The 19,645-nt window shown below is 40.9% G+C and overlaps 1 long non-coding RNA gene across 4 annotated transcripts in view; it reads left to right on the forward strand.

Moving 5' to 3' along the window:
• Nucleotides 1-1,396: 1,396 nt before the first annotated feature.
• Nucleotides 1,397-19,645, forward strand: part of LOC147342994 (uncharacterized) — a 128,583-nt gene continuing 110,334 nt past the window's right edge. For 2 of the 4 annotated variants that reach the window (XR_015157098.1, XR_015157099.1), the window contains exons 1-3: nucleotides 1,397-1,527; nucleotides 7,577-7,718; nucleotides 8,353-8,573. This is a non-coding gene — a long non-coding RNA (uncharacterized LOC147342994). Of the gene's footprint in view, nucleotides 1,528-7,576; nucleotides 7,719-8,352; nucleotides 8,574-9,721; nucleotides 10,659-19,645 lie in introns of those variants that run through there. The other 2 variants (XR_015157100.1, XR_015157101.1) reach the window with 2 other exon arrangements.

Genomic DNA, 19,645 nt, shown 5'->3' on the forward strand with positions numbered 1-19,645 from the left:
TTGCATGAAATATTCACTTAATATCTCCAATGTTCTTGAAGAGATCTCTAGTCTTTCCCATTCTATTGTTTTCTTCTATTTCTTTGCATTGTTCATTTAAGAAGCCCTTCTTATCTCTCCTTGCAATTCTCTGGAATTCTGCATTTAGTTGGGTGTATCTTTCGCTTTCTCCTTTGCCTTTCACTTCTCTTTTTCCTCAGTTATTTGTAAAGCCTCCGCAGACAACCACTTTTGCTTCTTGCTTTTCTTTTTCTTGGGGATGGTTTTAGTCACTGCCTCCTGTACAGTGTTACAAACTTCCGTCCATAGTTCTCCAGGCACTTTGTCTATCAGATCTAATCCATTGAATCCATTTGTCACTTGCACTGAATAATCCTAAGGGATTTGATTTAGGTCACACATGAATGGCCTAGTGGTTTTCCCTTGTTGTTTAGTTGTTATATTGTGTCTGACTCCTTTGGGACCCCATAGACTATAGCCCCTCAGGTTCCTCTGTCCATGGAATTTTCTAGGCAAGAATACTGCAGTGGGCTGCCATTTACTCTCCAGGAGATCTTCTCAACTCAGGGATCAAACTCGCGTTTCCTGAATTAGCAGTCATATTTTTTACCACTGAGCCACCTGAGAAGCCCAGTGGTTTTCCCTACTTTCTTCAATTTAATTCTGAATTTTGCAATAAAAAGCTCATGGCCTGAGTCACAGTCAGCTCCTGTGTAGAGCTTCTCCGTCTTTGGCTGCAAAGAATATAATCAGTTTGATCATGGTATTGACTATTTGGTGATGTCCATGTGTAGAGTCATGTTTTGTGTTGTTGGAAGAGGGTGTTTACTATGACCTCCTGGGGCTCAAGAATTCCAAGACCCACTCCCTTTCTTATTTAAAATGCTACCTGACTAGTTGTGCTTGTGGGCAGGCACAGAATCCGGGCAGTGTCCATGCAGGTCAGAAGCAGGATCAGAGGCCTGCTCCCCTGCTTCTGAAGCCTGAACCAGACTTCCTCCATTTTAATTTCCATGAGGGGGTGCTTGTGCGCTCGCTAGTGTCCAACTCTTTGCGCCCTCATGGACTGGAGCCTGCCAAGCTCCTCTGTTCATGGGATTCTCTAGGCAAGAATACTGGAGTGGGTTGTCATGCCCTTCTTCAGAGGATCTTCCCGACCCAGGAATCAAACCCCCGTCTGCTGCCTCTCTTGTGTTGGCAGTCAGATTCTTTACCTCTGAGCCACCTGGGAAGCCCCTTTAATTTCCCTAACAGCATCCTAATCATTCTAATCCCTGGAAGCTGTTACCTTATTCGGCAAAGGGAAATTAAGGTTGCAGATGGAATTAATACATAATCAGATGATCTTACAATTGGGCATGGCCTGAGTTATCCAGGTGAGACCAGTGTAATCACAAGCATCCTTTTAAAATGGAAGCCAGACAAAAAGGTCAGAGTGATGTGGTCTGAGAAGGACTCAGTTCATCTTTGCTAGCTGTGAAGCTGGGATTAGGGGCCACAAGCCAGGGAATGCAGAAGCTGGAAAAGGTGAGGAAGCAGATTCTCCTCTAGAGTCTCCAGAAAGGAATGCAGCCCTGCCAACACCTTAGTTTGAAGCCCAGTGAGGCCCATGTCAGACTTTCAACCTATAGAACTATAAAATGATATGTTTGTGTCATTTTAGGCCAGCAAGTTTTTGGTAATTTGTTATAGCAGTCATCAAGTATGTGCTAATTTGTTACAGTTTGACTTAGAAAACTAAAACACCTTGTCTTTTATCTGTTGCCTAGCCTGTAGTTATCTGTTGCCTCAGCGGCAGGCCAAATCTACACTTCTCACTGAAAACTGAGGTCCTTCATGGGCCACCCAGCAGCCCCAGCCTGTCTTTCCAGCTTCATGTCTCTACTGGTGTTTCTCTCAATATCTTCATCAGCCAGTTTCCCATTTTTCTCCCTGGGCATTTGGTGTTAAGACTGACCCACCCCTCCTTTCCCACTCTCCTTTCTGCCACTGCAACCTACCTGTCCCTCCCTTCAGGGCTCAGCTCTCATCCCACCTCCTCTGGGTGACCTTCATCCTCAGCTGCTGTACACAGATCCTCATTTGGACGCGGACTGCTGCTGCTGCTGCTGCTAAGTCGCTTCAGTCGTGTCCGACTCTATGCGACCCCATAGATGGCAGCCCACCAGGCTCCCCCGTCCCTGGGATTCTCCAGGCAAGAACACTGGAGTGGGTTGCCATTGCCTTCTCCACTGGACGCGGACACTCCTGCACTCCTGCCTAAAACTATGACTGTTTCAGAGCTGAGGACAATTGTTTGTCCCATTGGTGCTGCGTTGTCAGTCCTAGAGGGTTGCCTCCTTCCCAGGCTGGGCATCTGGTGCCTACAAGTGCTTCTTAGGAGGAGAAAATAGGCTCTGAGAGGGTAAGCGATGCCCCCCAAAGCCTCCTGACTTTCACTCCACCGGTCTTTCCACTTGTGTTTGCGGCCTTCAGGCCCTCAGTAGACATGTGTTGCGTATGATGCTTTGATTTCTCAGCCCAGCTGGATGAGTCGCCTACCTCCACAGGCCAGCCAGCAAAAATGTGCATGGGGTTGTGATGTGGGGGCTTCGAGGCTGGCTCTTTATGTTTTAATGCAGAAATAATTCAGCAAGAGGCAAAGTGATAGATAAGAAGAGATTTATTAGAATAGGATGCTTGTGAGGCTGATAGGAGGATGGCGGGCAAAGGGAGTGCTGAATTCTGAGAGCTTAGTGGACCACTGTTTTATAATCAAAGGAAAAGCAGGGAGGGGGAGAAGATCTGCTTTCATCATCAGCTCCTCCTCCACACCGGGTAAGGAAGTTTTCTTGTCCCTACATGGTCAAATTAGGAATATTGAAGTGCAGTGGAAATGAGCAAAAAGGTGGTAACATATACTAAATGTGGTAAACCATCTCAGGTTTCAGTATAACACCTTTTCCTTATATTTTTGTTTCCAGCGTGCAGAGGAGCATGTCCTAGGAATCATTATCTTACTGAGCTCGCTGGGCAGGATGTGGGTCTCATTCCACTGTTGCTTTATTCGGGAGGAGGCCTATCTCATACTTCTGTTGCATGGGTTTGTGGCTAAGCAAGTCTGCTTGGTTTTGTGGTTAAGTAGACTGTGAGTGAATGAGTAGTCATTCACTTACAGGGGTCTCCCATACTTTTTTCGCACAATCCCCTTGTGGGATGACCTATTTAATCACCTGTTTTGTCCCATTACTCTGTCCCTATCAGAACCAGTCTTTGAGGCAAGTCTACAAATCACAGGAGATTTGTAGGAGCAGAACAATGTTTGTCTCCTCGCCCAGCAGAGTAAAGTGGGGTATACCTGTGTCCTTTACCCTGCTCTCCTTTACAGCGTGAATGAGGTGTGCTTAGGGAGCTTTAGGGATGCAAGAGGGATCTCTGATTCCTTGTTGAGCCCCGAGGCACTGTGCTAAACACAGAAATGAAGCGAGTGTTAAATTGACTTGGGCAACATCAGTGCTCTGCTCTGAGCCTCGGTTTCCTCATCTGTATATAAGGACTGTGTGCCATTGTGCTCATTCTCACTGGTTGATCAGAAAAATGCAAATTATAATAACAGCAATATACCATTTTTACCCAGCAGGTAAACAAAACGCTGTAAAAAGTGATTTCTAATGTTAGAGGGAAAATGGTACATTTGTGCATTACTTGTGGGAATATGAATTGCTCCAGTCCTTGGGGAGAAGAGTGTTGCAGTATCTTCAAATGAAAAATAAGTATGCCGTCATCAGTCAGGAGAGAGGGCACCCTTGGGAGCGGGTAACACACCATTGGGAGTATTGACCAAAAGCATCTAGAGGGTGGGCTCCTCAGGTGCTGGCAGTATTCTATTTCTTGACCTGGGTTCTGGTCACACTGTGTTGTATTGGTGAGAATTCAATTATGAACAACTGTACATTTATGGCATACTTTCTGGTATGTTATATTCTGATAAAGTGTTATATGCTTGTCCTTTGATCCAGTAATGCCAGTTTTAGAAATCTATCCTACAAAAATAAAAGCACCAACATGTATCAAATGTAAGGATTCACTCACAAGCATGTTGATTTGCAGTGACATAAAACCTGAAAATAACCTGACTGTTCTTAGGAAATAGATGAATAAACAATGTATATACCCACTGTGGAACCAGAAGCAGATGATTCAAAAAGTTATATCAATCTGTATTGAGCTGCAGAAAGGTTTATGATAAATCATTAAATCAGGGTTGGGGAAGCAGGTTTGCAGAGTAAGATGTATAATATGATTCTGTTTTTGTGAAAGAAGAGAAGGAACCCATGTACATGTTCATATGTTTGAGTATATGTATTTGAGGATAGATGAAGGTGTAGAAGGGCACCCACCATGCTGCTAATTTAGATTCCCTCCCCTGAAAGTTTGGGAGAGAGATTTTTATATATCTATATGCTTGTTTTTACAAGCATAATATGGGGCTTCCCTTGTAGCTCAGTTGGTAAAGAATCTGCCTGCAATGCAGGAGACCCAGGTTTGATTCCTGGGTTGGGAAGATTCCCTGGAGAAGGAAATGACAACCCACTCCAGTATTTTTGCCTGGAGAATCCCAGGGACAGAGAAGCCTAGAGGGCTACAGTCCATGGGGTCACAAGAGTTGGACATGACTTAGTGACTAAACCACCACCACCACTACAAGCATAATATATTTTAAAATTAGAAATCTTCATAAACCAGGAAAAAGGAAGATACATGCTCCAGGAAAGAGTGGCTACACACAGGGAAAGTAGAGGGGAGTCCCAGGACGGAAGTGGAGCATCTGACCTGGAAGGCAATCAGTGCAGGCTGGAGCAGGAGGAAGGGAGGGCTCCTGGAGGGAGGTCTTTGATGGGAAAAGGACGACTAGATAACTATGATGATGGATTGGCAGCCAGAGTATGTTGACACGGCAATACTGAGGGGATAGGAGCAGTTAGAAACTCTAAGATCAGACTTCCCTGGTGGTGCAGTGGTTAAGACTCCATGTTTCTAGGGCAGGGGACATGGGTTCAATCTCTAGCTGGGGTACTAAGGTCTCACAAGCTGTGTGGTGCAGCCAAAAAAAAAAAAAAAAAAGTCTGCGCAAGAAAAGAATATAATCATAGTATATATTCTTAATTTTGCAGTGGGTAATATTTACACAATCATTGTAATGTAAATACAGCTTATCATTAACTTTAGAATCCTTCTACAAAGATATAGTATTTGATTATAATAGAGTAAAATGTGTGTTTATCAACACTGCCAATGTATAAATGAAAATATAGATGATTTGTGAGGAAAGTTGAAAGTTAAAGGCAAGGGTTTGGACACTTGGTGGATGATTAAGAAATTGAACAATAGAAGAAAAAACAAAGAAATGGAACAATATACACAAGTATAAACAAATATATTTGTTATTTACATAAGTATACCTGCATATTTATATGTAAATTCACTACATATATTCTATATGGCACATGTATAGTTTAACCAAAAACAATTTTAATATTGGAGCTATATTGAAAGAGATGACAAGGGGCAGTAAGTTGTTGAGATATATATCCTTTACCATCATTGGAAAAAGTCAATAGATAGTGTTTTAAATTGATAAATCAAGAAGTAGTGACATGAGCATATTGTCACACTTAACCAGGTAACCAGCAAAACGCAGCTAAACAAGTTTCCTCCTTGGAGTGGTTGGGGGAAGGTGGGGGTAGGAAAAGACAGCACTAGAAACTACTCCTTTTCATCTTAAACTCCTTGAAGCTATTTTTTTCAGTCAAGGGTATTTCTTAAATTGAGTTTTTTAGTATTTAAAATAAAAGTTTTTTTTTTTTTAAACAAGGAAATAAATGTGATAATTGAGTGTAAGCAACCGTCAACAAATTCTAATTTGGGGACAAATGAACTAAAAATATCAAGAACTACATCTCAGTAGTAACCAGTATCTTAAAAGTGGATGACATTGCTGTGGGGGACCTGGAGAGACTGACACTAGGTCAGAATGCTCAGGATCATATATTTAGGTGATTTTAAAAGCCCTTAAAGGAAACCCAAGAAGTTGCTAGCAAGGTAGAGTAGGGGAAGGCAGTGTTGTGGAAGGATGAGGAAACAGCCTTTTCAAGGAAATGCCATGCTATCTAGAGGTCAGGAAATGCATACGTGTGTGTGTGGTGAACAAACTTAAATCCTTATTTGAAATGACCAACCTAGATAGCATATTGGAAAGCAGAGACATTACTTTGCCAACAAAGGTCTGTTTAGTCAAGGCTATGGTTTTTCCAGTGGTCATGTATGGATGCAAGAGTTGGACTGTGAAGAAAGCTGAGCACCGCCAAGAATTGATGCTTTTGAACTGTGATGTTGAAGACTCTTGAGAGTCTCTTGGACTGCAAGGAGTTCCAGACAGTCCATTCTGAAGGAGATCAGCCCTGGGATTTCTTTGGAAGGAATGATGCTAAAGCTGAAACTCCAGTACTTTGGCCACCTCATGCGAAGACTTGACTCATTGGAAAAGGCTCTGATGCTGGGAGGGATTGGGGGCAGGAGGAGAAGGGGACGACAGAGGATGAAATGGCTGGATGGCATCACCAACTCGATGGACATGAGTTTGAATGAACTCCAGGAGATGGTGATGGACAGGGAGCCCTGGCGTGCTGTGATTCATGGGATCGCAGAGTCAGACACGACTGAGCAACTGAACTGAACTGAATCTTTCTCGATGTGTAAAAGTACACGTGTTGAAAGTAGACAGTTAAAGTAGCACCTTCCAAGTATTCTGTTAATTCATAGGATTGGATGTATCTGGGGAGTGGAATTGTTAAACTTGAGTCTTGGAGAGTAAGCTGACTGTTCACCGGGTGTTAGGGGATGGGGAAGGAGACAGGGAAGGGAGTGCAGAGAGAAAGGTTCTCTCTGCGCCCATCACGCTTTGGACGAGTTCAAAGTAATGGTCTCACCATTGTTCCATCTGTGCATTCTAGTTAATATTGCTGTGTGTTAAAAAAAAAAAAAAATAAGCAAGTCCTAATGCCCAGAGTACATTAAATGTAGAAGTATAAAATAATCCCTTAATATATGTGCTTTTGTTTGTTTTTAGGAGGGGCTATGTGTTCTGGGAATTGTATGTTAATCCACCTCTTGGAGCTAGACACAGTTCTATATTCTAGTCACTGAAATTCTGAGGGGGGTAAGAGGAAGGGTGAAGGGCAGGGCTCCATATTTAGAAGATAGTTATAGGTTATAACCATAGGTCTGTGTGTGCATTTTTGTAAAGTATCTGTGTTTATTGTGGCCAAAGTTCATTCTTTTATTTTGCAACATCTATGCTTTTCAGGGGTTTCCCTGGTGGCTCAGACAATAAAGAATCTGCCTGCAGTGCAGGAGACCCAGGTTCAATCCCTGGGTTGGAAAGATCCAAAGGAGAAGGGAATGGCTACCCACTCCAGCATTCTTGCCTGGGAAATCCCACGGCAAGGAGGGGAACCTGGGGGACTGCAGTTCATGGGGTCACAAAGAGTCAGACATGGTTGATGACTAACACTTTTGCTTCTCATGCTTGTTACAGGGCTTCCCAGGTGTTGCTAGGGGTAAAGAATCTGCCTGCCAATGCAGGAGACACAGGAGACCTGCATTGCATTTGATCGCTGAGTTGGACATGTCTGAGCATGACACAGCATGATGCTTTTTAGATGTCCTGAGGTTACAAGGTATGATAAAACATAGATGAATTAATCAATTTGTAAATATATTTGGTATGATTGATTTAAAAAAATATTTGGGGCATGGGAATTGTTAAACGGTTGCTGAAAAATGTACACCAGGACTTGCTCCTTAGGTTGGCAGCAGAGTGGCAGGAGGAAGTATAACAAGAGGGATGTGTGTGGATGTGTTTATGTCTATATTTTAATGATACCCATCAATGTGTGTGCACCTCTCAGCTGTACTATAGGATGCATTGTTAATTAATTCAATGGAAATATACCTCCTTGCTAATACTTTAATAGCTTATATCAGATAAAAAAAATCCTCTTAGAAGCATTATACTTTGTGTACTCTTTACTATATTCATTTTTAACTGAACATTAAGGGAATGTAGTATTTTAATCATAACTCTGCCAATATCTTTATCTAGAGGCCTGTTGCCATATTTATCTTTTCTGAAATTTTTGTTTGCCAAGAAAGGCAGGATTACATTTTTTTTTTCCTTCCAAATTGAGTTGGTGTGTATTCTTAGTTATCAAAATACAGCTTTGGGACTCTGAAATGGTAAATCTTCATGCTGTGTTAAAAAAGCATGGTGCATAACTGTATGATCTTAATTATGTAAAAATGGATGTTTAGTTGTATGAATACATAAATGGACCTCAGATCAGATCAGATCAGTCGCTCAGTCGTGTCCGACTCTTCGCGACTCCATGAATCGCAGCACGCTAGGCCTCCCTGTCCATCACCAACTCCCGGAGTTCACTCAGACTCACGTCCATCAAGTCAGTGATGCCATCCAGCCATCTCATCCTCTGTCGTCCCCTTCTCCTCCTGGACCTAGAAGGACATATCAAAAGGTAAGCTGCTTGTGATTATGGATGACTTTGTTTTTTGCTTCCTGTGTTTTTCGATTTCCTGTTATATGCATGCTAACTTTTAAGAAATATTAATGTTGTTAAAAGGCTTTAAATGGGGGAGGGTCACAAATGAATGACTGAGAACTGAAAAGTTCCCGTTGGGCTGATCAGCATGGAGGTCTCTGAACTTCTGGCCAGTGACTAAGTCCTCTATATTCCATGTACATATCCCTTGGTATATTGGACCATAAGCACTGTATTTGCTATGTTGGTGTCTTGGACTGCCTTACTTCAGAAATATGAGGGGAGGAGTGCATTTTTCGGCGCATGCTGAGTTCTAGGCGGCATGTGACTCTCATCCCCTCCAAAAGAAGAGTGTTAATGGCAGGTCCAAGTTACAAGCATGTCTCTAGTCTACAGTTAGGGCATTTTCCTAGGGAAGAGATGCTCTACAAACAGAGAGATGATGGCATCCCCACAAGCAGGCACTCATTCTTTTTGAGCAGAATGTCACCAGAATACACTCTTTCTTGGGATGTGAAAGTGGGAGAATCTTAAGTACTCGCTCCACCTCAAACTTTTCCAGCTCCTGAGAGATGGTCCTGGCTTTACATGCATAGTACCACACCCCTGGGACAACCACTGAGCATTTCCATTTATCCTCCAAGAATTGCTGCTTGCCTCATCTGTGTTCCTTGCCAAACAACCTGTTTCTTTTTCCTTGCCTCCCTTGAGGCATTCTAAAAGATTCTTCAGAGCTCACCAGAGAATCCTTAGTTTTCGTGTAGGAGGCCTCCTCTTGAGCCCTGAAAGACCTAGTGTTGTGGTTACCAGTCTCAGCCCCCCATTTGCATGCACCCAAAAGAATGCTCCCCGTCATACAGGAGGAGGGCCTTACGAGACCTAGGAGAGGGTTGCAGCTCCTCGGCTGCCTACAGCTGCTGGGAACACTCTGTCCCCAGGCTTGGTGCTCCTTGGGAACCAAAGGCACAGAGTAGCTTTGTGGTTCAGGACGATTCTCCCTATAGAAGCTACTCTAATACACTCTAGCTTCCTTCTCTGAATTTGAACAACAGAACTTCTTGCACTTGATGTTTGTAAGAATCAAATGGGGTTCTACTAAAATGTAGATACCTGGTTCCCACCAGGTTGCTGATTATTTTGGGGCTGGAGCCTGGGAACCTGCATTTTAAGTGCCTTGAAATGATTCTGACGCAAATGGATCCTGGGACTTGACTCGAGCAAACAATGCCCTATTACAACCTATTAAAAATATCTCAATTGAAGTTACGGGAATGGAGAAGGATGGTTCTGAATGACACTTGCAAGGAGACGTCAGCAAGAACTGGTAACGCTCTGGAGTGGAGCAGGAGGAAGGCAGTTAAGAGGGCTCTGAGTGAGGTACAGCAATGGTCCTGCCGCCACGCAGCACTATGGCTGTTCCTTCTACTCTTCATTACTAGCACTCAGCTCCTCTAGTGTAATAAGCATACATCCTAGGTAACAAATGACAGACAGATTTTGTCAAATCAAAGACAGAGTACATCAATCTGCATTGGCAATTTTTAATGTTTCACTGGTGTAGAACTGAAATTTGTATTTAAAGGCAAGAAAGGAAGGAAAGGCAGTTATCACAGCATGAATTCATAGGTAAAAGATGCTGGATAAAATCATAGGACTGTTCCTTAGGAAAATAAATAATGCGATACTAAACTAGAGGCTTATTTTTATTGTTTCCATGTAGAGACATCATCCAAATATCAGCTAAGCAAAAGACTTTCTGGCCAGAGGCCAAGTGCACACAGTTGATCCCACTTTGGAATAAATGCCCAGAAAGTATATACATCACCAGTGGGTGGGACTCTGGGCACAAAGTTGGGTCTCATTCAGAAAGTGAACAGAGATTTGAGTCAAACATGCAGCTTCAGAAACTGGAAATCTTTCATAACGTTTGTTTTGAAAATAAAAATTGCCTGCATATCAAGAACTATAATTTTCTAAAATGGAATTAGGCTTGATTAAATAAAATAGTACTCATGACTTGTAAAAATTAGAAAAATAAAAACAGAAACTTTTCTGTCCAAAGAGATAGAAAATTATATTTTTTCCTGTAACATCATAAGAGAATCATCAGTATTTCACCCTTATGTCTCTTAAAATGTCATTTCTTCTTTCCACAATTCTCCCACTTTTAACAGCAAAACCTGTTTGATATGGCAATTTCTGCTAAGTAAAAGGATGCACAATTTATTGAATACTTAAGAGTATGAATGAAAAAAGCTGAATGTTTGGGATAATACTATATTATCCCTAATGGGATCATACCCACCAGGTGGAAAGAAAGATAAAGACTGAAATTTTCTAAAAAACAAAAAGAAAACCCAATGATTTAAAATACTCTGTACATAATTTCTAATTTTAAAATATTAGAAATTCCTGATCAGTGTATAACGAGAGAGGGAACAGAGAAATTTGGTAGAATAGTAGAGAGCATATTTCTAACTACTTTCAGTTGTATAACATCAGCCTTACGAATTATTATCTTTCTTCCTTATTTAAAACACTGATTGGCCAGCTTAAATCATAACAGCATAAAAGTAGAAATAAGTTTCAACTTAGGTATGAGCACAGTGATTCGGGACCACTGTTTCTGCCTTACAGAGAGAATTCAGAGGTGGTGTTCCCTTTTAAACATATGCCCCCAAATACCTTATATGCAGGTTCCATATAAACATGTAAATAAAACAAGTTCTGTATTTTCTCAAATAATTTTACAAGTTGATGGTAAACTAGATTTTAAAGATAAAACTATGCCTTTAAAAACATTAGGCCTCAAAATTTCATCCAGTGTTTTCTTTAAGAAATGGATTATTAAAATCATTTTTGAAATGAGATATTAAATGTATTTAAAGCTTGAAAAAAAAATATCTCAATTATCCAAATGGTTCAGTAGTCATTAACTATCAGTAAATATATAAACAAATTCCTGCTGCTGACCCTGGAAAAACAGAGTTGCCCACATGAGAAGCAGCTTAATTAGCGGTCAGGACTTGAATTTGGAGATCATATTTGAAAAGTATTTGTATTCTATCTCTGGCAGCTTAGTGCCATCTGAACAGTGGTCAACCAAGCCTCTAATATCATCTCCTCTGGAAGGTGTCTGCCAATTTCTGTAAGCACCCCAAGTAATCTCAAAGTGACTTTCATTTCTAATGTATAATCATATATCAAGTCTGATCATTGCAAACATACCCACTGTATTTGATAAATATGCTTTACTAAGTTTGTGTGATAAGATATATATTCAAATTAAGAAGGTAAAAGCAATAATATTGTAAAACAATTATGTTATCATTCAGTTGCTCAGTCATGTCCAACTCTTTGCAACCCTATGGACTGCAGCATACCAGCCTTCCCTACCTCTTGGAGTTTGCTGAAACTCGTGTCCACTGAGTCAGTGACACCATTCAACTATCTCAGCCTGTCTCCCCTTTCTCCTCCTGCCTTCAGTCTTTCCAGCATCAAGGTCTTTTTCAATGAGTCAGCTCTTTGCGTCAGGTAGCCAAAGCATTGGAGCTTCAGCATCAGTCCTTGCAATGAATATTCAGAGTTGATTTCCTCTAGGATTAACTGGTTTGATCTCCTTGATGTCCATGGGACTGTCAAGAGTCTTCTCCAACACCACAGTTCAAAAGCATCAATTCTTCTGTGCTCAGCCTTCTTTATAGTCCAGCTCTCACATCTGTACATGACTACTGGAAAAACCATAGTTTTGACTGTATGGACCTTTGTCGACAAAGTGATGTCTGTGACTTTTTAATACGCTGTCTAGATTTGTCATAGTTTTTTTTTTTTTTTCCAAAGAGCAAGCATCTTTCAATTTCATGGCTACAGTCACTGTTCACACTGATTTTGGAGCCGAAGAAAATAGTCTGACACTGTTTCCACTTTTTCCCCATGTATTTGCCATGAAGTGATGGGACCAGATGCCATGATCTTAGTTTTCTGAATGTTGAGCTTTAAGCCAACTTTTTCACTCTCCTCTTTCACTTTCATCAAGAGGCTCTTTAGTTCCTCTTCACTTTCTGCCATAAGGGTGGTGTCACCTGCATATCTGAGGTTATTGATATTTCTCCCAGAAATCTTTATTCCAGCTTGAGCTTCATCTGGCCTGGCATTTCTCATGATGTACTCTGCATATAGGTTAAATAAGCAGGGTGACAATATACAGCCTTGACATGCTCCTTCCTCAATTTTGAACCAGTTATATTCCAATTTAAAAAATAAATTCTTTTAAAAGTCAAAGCAGCCCTGTAGAATTGAATTAAATTACAACCTGGAACACTCTGGCACATTCTCAACAAGTGAAAATTAAGGTATTCTTCTAGAAGAGCTTCGGAATCATTTCCCCTTATTTTTAAGTAGAACGTAATTAGATTTTGTGGGCTCCAGACAGAGAAAAACAAACAGAAGATTAAATATTCAGAAGCAAAGTTCAAAACTCCAGTATAAAAGGACAATAAGTTGTTAACAAAGTCATTCTATAGTTTTGTGTAATCAGCCCAGTACAGTAGATTGGCAATTATTCTGTTTTCATTTTTATAATTTCTGATGTGATTGTACCATTTTCTTAGTGTCCAGGCAATAGATGTAGGGTGAAAATTAAAAGCATAAAAGTCATCCAAAGGAGATCACAGATGATTTTGGAGAATGATGAGTCTCCTAATAACAAAACCTGACTTAGGGTGATAACAGGAAAGCCAAAGTGATTAAAATCGTTGGAGGAAGAGTGAGTGAGATAATGCGGAAGGAAATCTATTGATAGATGGTGAGTGGCTGCTGCAGGTCACGTCAGGTTCAGAAGCTCATTATCATCCAGCAGGTTCTCTGGTTGGTTTTTCTTAACTATATGTTTGAACCCATATAAACTATAAGGGTTGAACATATAAAAACTATATGTTTTTATACACAGTATGTATAAGGCTTTCTTGTCACTTCCTGTAGATGAAAAATTAATATTGGGTCATGACCTCCCTGAGAAGTTACTGACTTAAGAATCTGATTGGGTTGTATGGGTGACAAAATGTCCCCCCCTGTAAGAGCTCTACTTTCTCTGGGATTTCTCTTTGACATGTAGTTCCTGGTTGCTTTGTGGAATTTTTTCCTCTATTTTAAGTTTTTTTCAAAATCTCAAAATAATAAGTAACGATAACAACTTGAATGAATATTATGACCCCCAATTGATTCCCCCCAAAACAATCACATCTCTCTGAGATGGTCCACGGGCTAAGAGTCCACTAAAAGGCCCAGTTGTGTACTGACACTTACCCAGTTAATGCATCTACTTACACAGAGCCACTTAAAAAATATATTGTTGCCCTAACGTATTTGAGTTTTCTCTCTCCATATCTCATGATTGGTAACTGATTGTGATAATCAAAAACAGACCTGCAATGCAGGTACCTATGAAAAATTTAGAAATACTGCAATAGCTACTAAGCTACAAAGTAGAGAATTTTTTAACCATCTATGTGTCTGTATACACATAGAGCTATAATTATGATTTGGATAATCATTTTAGGTTAATCTTCCCTTAATATAGCTTCAGCCTGGTTCAATGGCTTGTCATCAATTTTACTTCGGGTGTAGTTGTTCCTATAAAAAAAAATTTATTGATGTATTGCTGATATACAGTGTTAGTTTCAAGTATATAACATGTTTTGACATTTATATACATTATGAAATGGTCACCCGAAATCTAGTAACCATCTACCACCATACAAGGTTACTGTATGGTAATATTATGTCTATAAGTAATATTGACTATATTCCTTATGCTGGATATGACATTGTTGTGATTTGTAACTGTGTATCTCAATCTCTTTCCCATATTTTGCCCAGCCACTTCTCTCATCTGGCAACCATCAATTTTTTCTCTGTATCCGAGACTCTGTTTCTGTTCATTTATTTTATATTTTAGATTACACATGTAGTGAAATTACATGGTATTTCTCTTTCTTTGTCTGACTGACTGCAGTTAGCAAACTACCTTCTGGATCTAGCCATGTAGTTGCAAGTGGTGCGATTCCATCCTTTTCTTATAGCTGAGTAATATTCTATTGCCAACTTCCATTGGATCATTGAAAAAGCAAGAGAATACCAGAAAAACATCCACTTCTGCTTTATTGACTACGCCAAAGCCTTTGACTGTGTGGATCACAATAAACTATGGAAAATTCTTAGAGATAGGAATACCAGACCACCTGACCTGCCTCCTGAGAAGTCTGTATGCAGGTCAAGAAGTTAGAACTGCAGTTAGAACTGGACATGGAACAACAGACTGTTTCTAAATAGGGAAAGGAGTACATCAAGGCTGTATATTGTCACCCTGCTCATTTAACTTATATGCGGAGTACATCATGCAAAATTCAGGGCTGAATGAAGCACAAGCTGGAATCAAGTTTGCCAGGAGAAATATCAATAACCTCAGATAGGCAGATGACACCACCCTTATGGCAGAAAGAGCATCTTGATGAAAGTGAAAGAGGAGAGTGAAAAAGTTGGCTCAAAACTCAACATTCAGAAAACTAAGATCATGGTATCTGGTCCCATCACTTCATGGCAAATAGATGGGGAAATAATGGAAACAGTGAAAGACTTTATTTTGGAGGGCTCCACGATAACTGTAGATGGTAACTGCAGCCATGAAATTAAAAGACACTTGCTCCTTGGAAGAAAAGCTATAAAACAACCTAGACAGCATATTAAAAAGCAGACATTACTTTGCCAACAAAGGTCTGTCTAGTCAAGGCTATGGTTTTTCCAGCAGTCATGTATGGATGTGAGAGTTGGACCATAAAGAATGCTGAACACCGAATAATTGATACTTTTGAACTGTGGTGTTGGAGAAGACTCTTGAGAGTCCCTTGGACTGCAAGGAGATCCAACCAGTCCATCCTAAATGAAACCAGTCCTGAATATTCATTGGAAGGACTGATGCTGAAGCTGAAACTCCAATACTTTGGCCACCTGATGTGAAGAACTGACTCATTTCAAAAGACCTTGTTGCTGGGAAAGATTGAGGGTGGGAGGAGAAGGGGATGACAAAGGATGAGGTGGTTGGATCGCATCACCGTCTCAATGGACATGAGTTTGAGTAAGCTCCAGGTATTGTGATGGACAGGGAGGCCTGGCATGCTGCAGTCCATGGGGTCACAAAGAGTCAGACAGGACTGAGTGATTGAACTGAACTGAACATTATTTTTCATATTCTTTTCCATTATGAATTATCTCAAAAGATTGGATATATTCCCCTGTGCTATACAGTAAGAGCTTTCCTTTATCCATTCTAAATGTAATAGTTTGCATCTATGCACCCCAAACTTCTAGTCCATCCCTCCCTCTCCCCCACAACCCCCTTGGCAAGTACAAGTCTATTCTCTGTGAATCTATTTCTGTTTTGTAGATAGGTTTGCTTGTGGAAAAGACAGTAAAGTGTCTGCCTGCAATGTGGGATACCTGGGTTTGATCCCTGGGTTAGGAAGATCCCCTGGAGAAGGAAATGGCAACCCACTCCAGTACTCTTGCCTGGAAAATTCCATGGACGGAGGAGCCTGATAGGATACAGTCCATGAGATCCCAAAGAGTCGGACACCACTGAGTGACTTCACTTCACTCACTAGCTTGTGCCATATATTCCAAATAAAAGTGACATGATATCATGTGGTGTTTGTCTTTCTCTGATTTATTTCACTTAGTATGAAAATCTCTAGTTGCATCCATGTTGCTGCAAATGACATTATTTCATTCTTTTATAGCTAAATAGTATTGCACTGTAGTGTACCACACGTTCTTTATCCACTTGTCTGTTGATGGACATTTAGGTTGCCTCCATGACTTGGCTTGGAGAAGGCGATGGCACCTCACTCCAGTACTCTTACCTGGAAAATCCCATGGATGGAGGAGCCTGGTAGGCTGCAGTCCATGGGGTCGCTAAGAGTCGGACACGACTGAGCGACTTCCCTTTCACTTTTCACTTTCATGCACTGGAGAAGGAAATGGCAACCCACTCCAGTGTTCTTGCCTGGAGAATCCCAGGGATGGGGGAGCCTGGTGGGCTGCCGTCTCTGGGGTCACACAGAGTCAGCACGACTGAAGTGACTTAGTAGCAGTAGCAGCAGCATGTCTTGGCTATTGTGAACAGTACTGCTATGAACATAGGGGTACATGTATCTTATTGAATTATTGTTTTGTCTGATGTATGCCCAGGAGTGCAATTGTTGGATCGTATGGTAATTCTAGTTTCTGAGGAATCTTCATACTGTTTTCCATAGTGGCAACTTATGTTCCCACCAACAGTGTAGGAGGGTTCCCTTTCCTCCACATCTTCTCCAGCATTTGTTATTTGTAGACTTCTTAATGAGGGCTATTCTGACTGGTGTGTGTTGGTACTTAATTATAATTTTGATTTGCATTTCTCTAATGACTCGTGATTCTCTAATAATTAGTGATGTTGAGCATCTTTCCATACGCCTATGGCCAACTGTATGTCTTCTTTGAGAAATGTCTGTTTTGTCTTCTGCCCATTTTTTTTCCATTTGGTTGGTTGTTGTTGTTGAGTTGTATGAGTCATTTCTATACTTTGTAGATCAAGGATTACAGCAGTTCAGAAACTAGTGGCCAGGGAACCTCAGGCTGGGGCAAGAGAGCCCATGAAACTGTTACCATAATAATAAGAGATTGCTTTGTTCACTCATGCTCTCACAAATGTATAGTGGAATTTTCCAAAGGCTACATGACATGTTACATCACACCAGTTATGAGAATCAATTTGTTTCCTATTGTCAGACATTAAAGATGTTTGCAAAATTGTAAAATATGCCACTTTTTCTGGGAGACAATTTTTCATAAAATTGTTTAAATCTAAGGCCATCCCTGGTAATCAGGTTGTTAAGCCTCTGCACTTCCACTGCAGGAGGCCGGGTTCAACATCTGGTCAATGGACTAAGATCCCGTGTACCTTAGAGTGCAGCCAAAAAAAATTTCAATGGGTTTATTATTAACACAAATTACTGAAATTTCCTTAAATTGAATTTCAAATAAACATAAAATATGCAACCTACATAAACAGTGAGCTTCCCTGGTGGCTCAACTGGTAAAGAGTCCTCTTGCAGTGCAGGAGACCCCAGTTCGATCCCTGAGTTGGGAAGATCCCCTGGAGGAGGGCATGGTAACTCACTCCAGTATTTTTGCCTGGAGAATCCTCATGGACAGAAGAGCCTGGCTGGTTGCCATCCATGAGGTCGCAAAGAGTCAGATATGCCTGAGAGACCAAGCACAGACGCACATGAATGATGGCTGTCTGGCATCCTCCATTTTCAGTGCAAAGAGAACTTGAGACCAAAAAGTTTGAGAATTAATTAATCATCCAGACAAGCAACAAAGTCTGGGAGAGCAGCCATCTCTTGGAAGCTCAGAAAGCAGTTTGTTGAACAGACTATATGAGTAAAAAGGTGGAGGCCACAAGCAGCCAGTGAAACTTTCTGCCAATAACTAAAGGCAAAGTCTTAAAATATGAAAAGACTAAAGGCAAAGTCTTAAAATATGAAAAGTCACTATAGACAGGAATGGCAAAGGGGAAATTGTGTGGATAGTTATGAGACTAAAGGCTGTTTTTTTATGATTTAATATTATTTTTAGCTGTGCTGGGTCTGCTTTGCTGCACATGCTTTCTCCAGTTGCAGTGAGCAGGGATTACTCCTGAGTTCTGGTGTGTAGGCTTCTCATTGCAGTAGCTTCTCCTGTTGCAGGGCCTGGGCACTAGGTGCGCAGGTTTCGGTAGTGGAGGTTCATGGGCTCTAGAGCGCTGGCTCAGGAGTTATGGCACATGGGTTTAGTTGTCCCCCACACGTGGGATCTTCCCAGACCAGGGATGAAAGCTGTGTCTCCTGCATTGGCAGGTGGATTATTTACCATTGAACTACCACGGAAGCCCCTAAAGTCTAGTTTTAAGACCAGTTCTTGTTACACTTGAATTTTATCTTTAGATCAGGATGAATTCAGTTGAGAAGAGGAAAAGCTATCAGGATTTTAAGAAGCTGTGCCTTACAGGTTATGTTCTAGAGTGTGGCACAGAGAGTAGCCCACAGAAAGAGCTCATTATTTGTAAAGCAAATGAATGAATGGTTATAAAGTGAAAGTGTGAGGTTGAATAAGGTTGAGAACAAATTGGCTGTACCAAGAATGGCTTATAACAGGGGGACTTGTTCTAGAGTCAGTTCTCAAGAGGGATGAAGAAATGAGAGGAGCTGAGATGCAGACATCTCACATCCCCAGTACAACTCCCTCCCCTCTTTGCCTCCTCTTGATCCCCTTCACTTTCCTTGGAAAATCTGATTAAAGGGCGCTGTTAGCAATCATTCCTTCTCAAGCATCCTAAACTCACTATGACCTAAACAGAAGTCTTCATTCTAACCCCACATCTCCCTCGAAATGAGGGTCTCTTGCACACTTCAACTTAATATGGTTCTTGACTCCTTTCCCCCTCATGCCTTCTACATAATCCTCTAGCATGTCCTGTGATTCTACTTCCAAAGTACACTTTTAATTTATCCATTTCTTTCTATCCCTACTCCATCACTGAGAAGTTACTGCCTTAAAGTATGTGGTTGAGTAGTATGAGCAAATTTTTTTATGAGAGCTGTACTTTTCCTGGAATTTCTCCTTGACACACAGTTCTTGGTTGCTTTCTTGAATTGTCTTTCCTATTTTAAGTTTTTTCAAAGTCACAAAATAATAGTTAATGATTAAAGAAACAACTTGAAAGGATATTATAAGCCCCAATTGACTTTTCCCCCCAAAGATCACATCTCTCTGATGTGCAAAATGACTAAAAGGCTTCATTGTGTACTGACACTTACCTTATTAATGGATCTATTACACGTGCACTGGGCCATTTAAAAAAATATTGTTGCCCTAACATATTTGAGTTTTCTCTCTTCATGTCTTATGATTGGCAACTGATTGTAATAATCAAAAACAGACCTGCAATGGAGATAACTATGAAAAGTTTA

The sequence above is a fragment of the Bos grunniens genome, chromosome 28 (genome assembly GCF_055505025.1).
Source record: "Bos grunniens cultivar Pamir isolate PY7600 chromosome 28, Bosgru_T2T1.0, whole genome shotgun sequence".
NCBI lineage: Eukaryota > Metazoa > Chordata > Mammalia > Artiodactyla > Bovidae > Bos > Bos grunniens.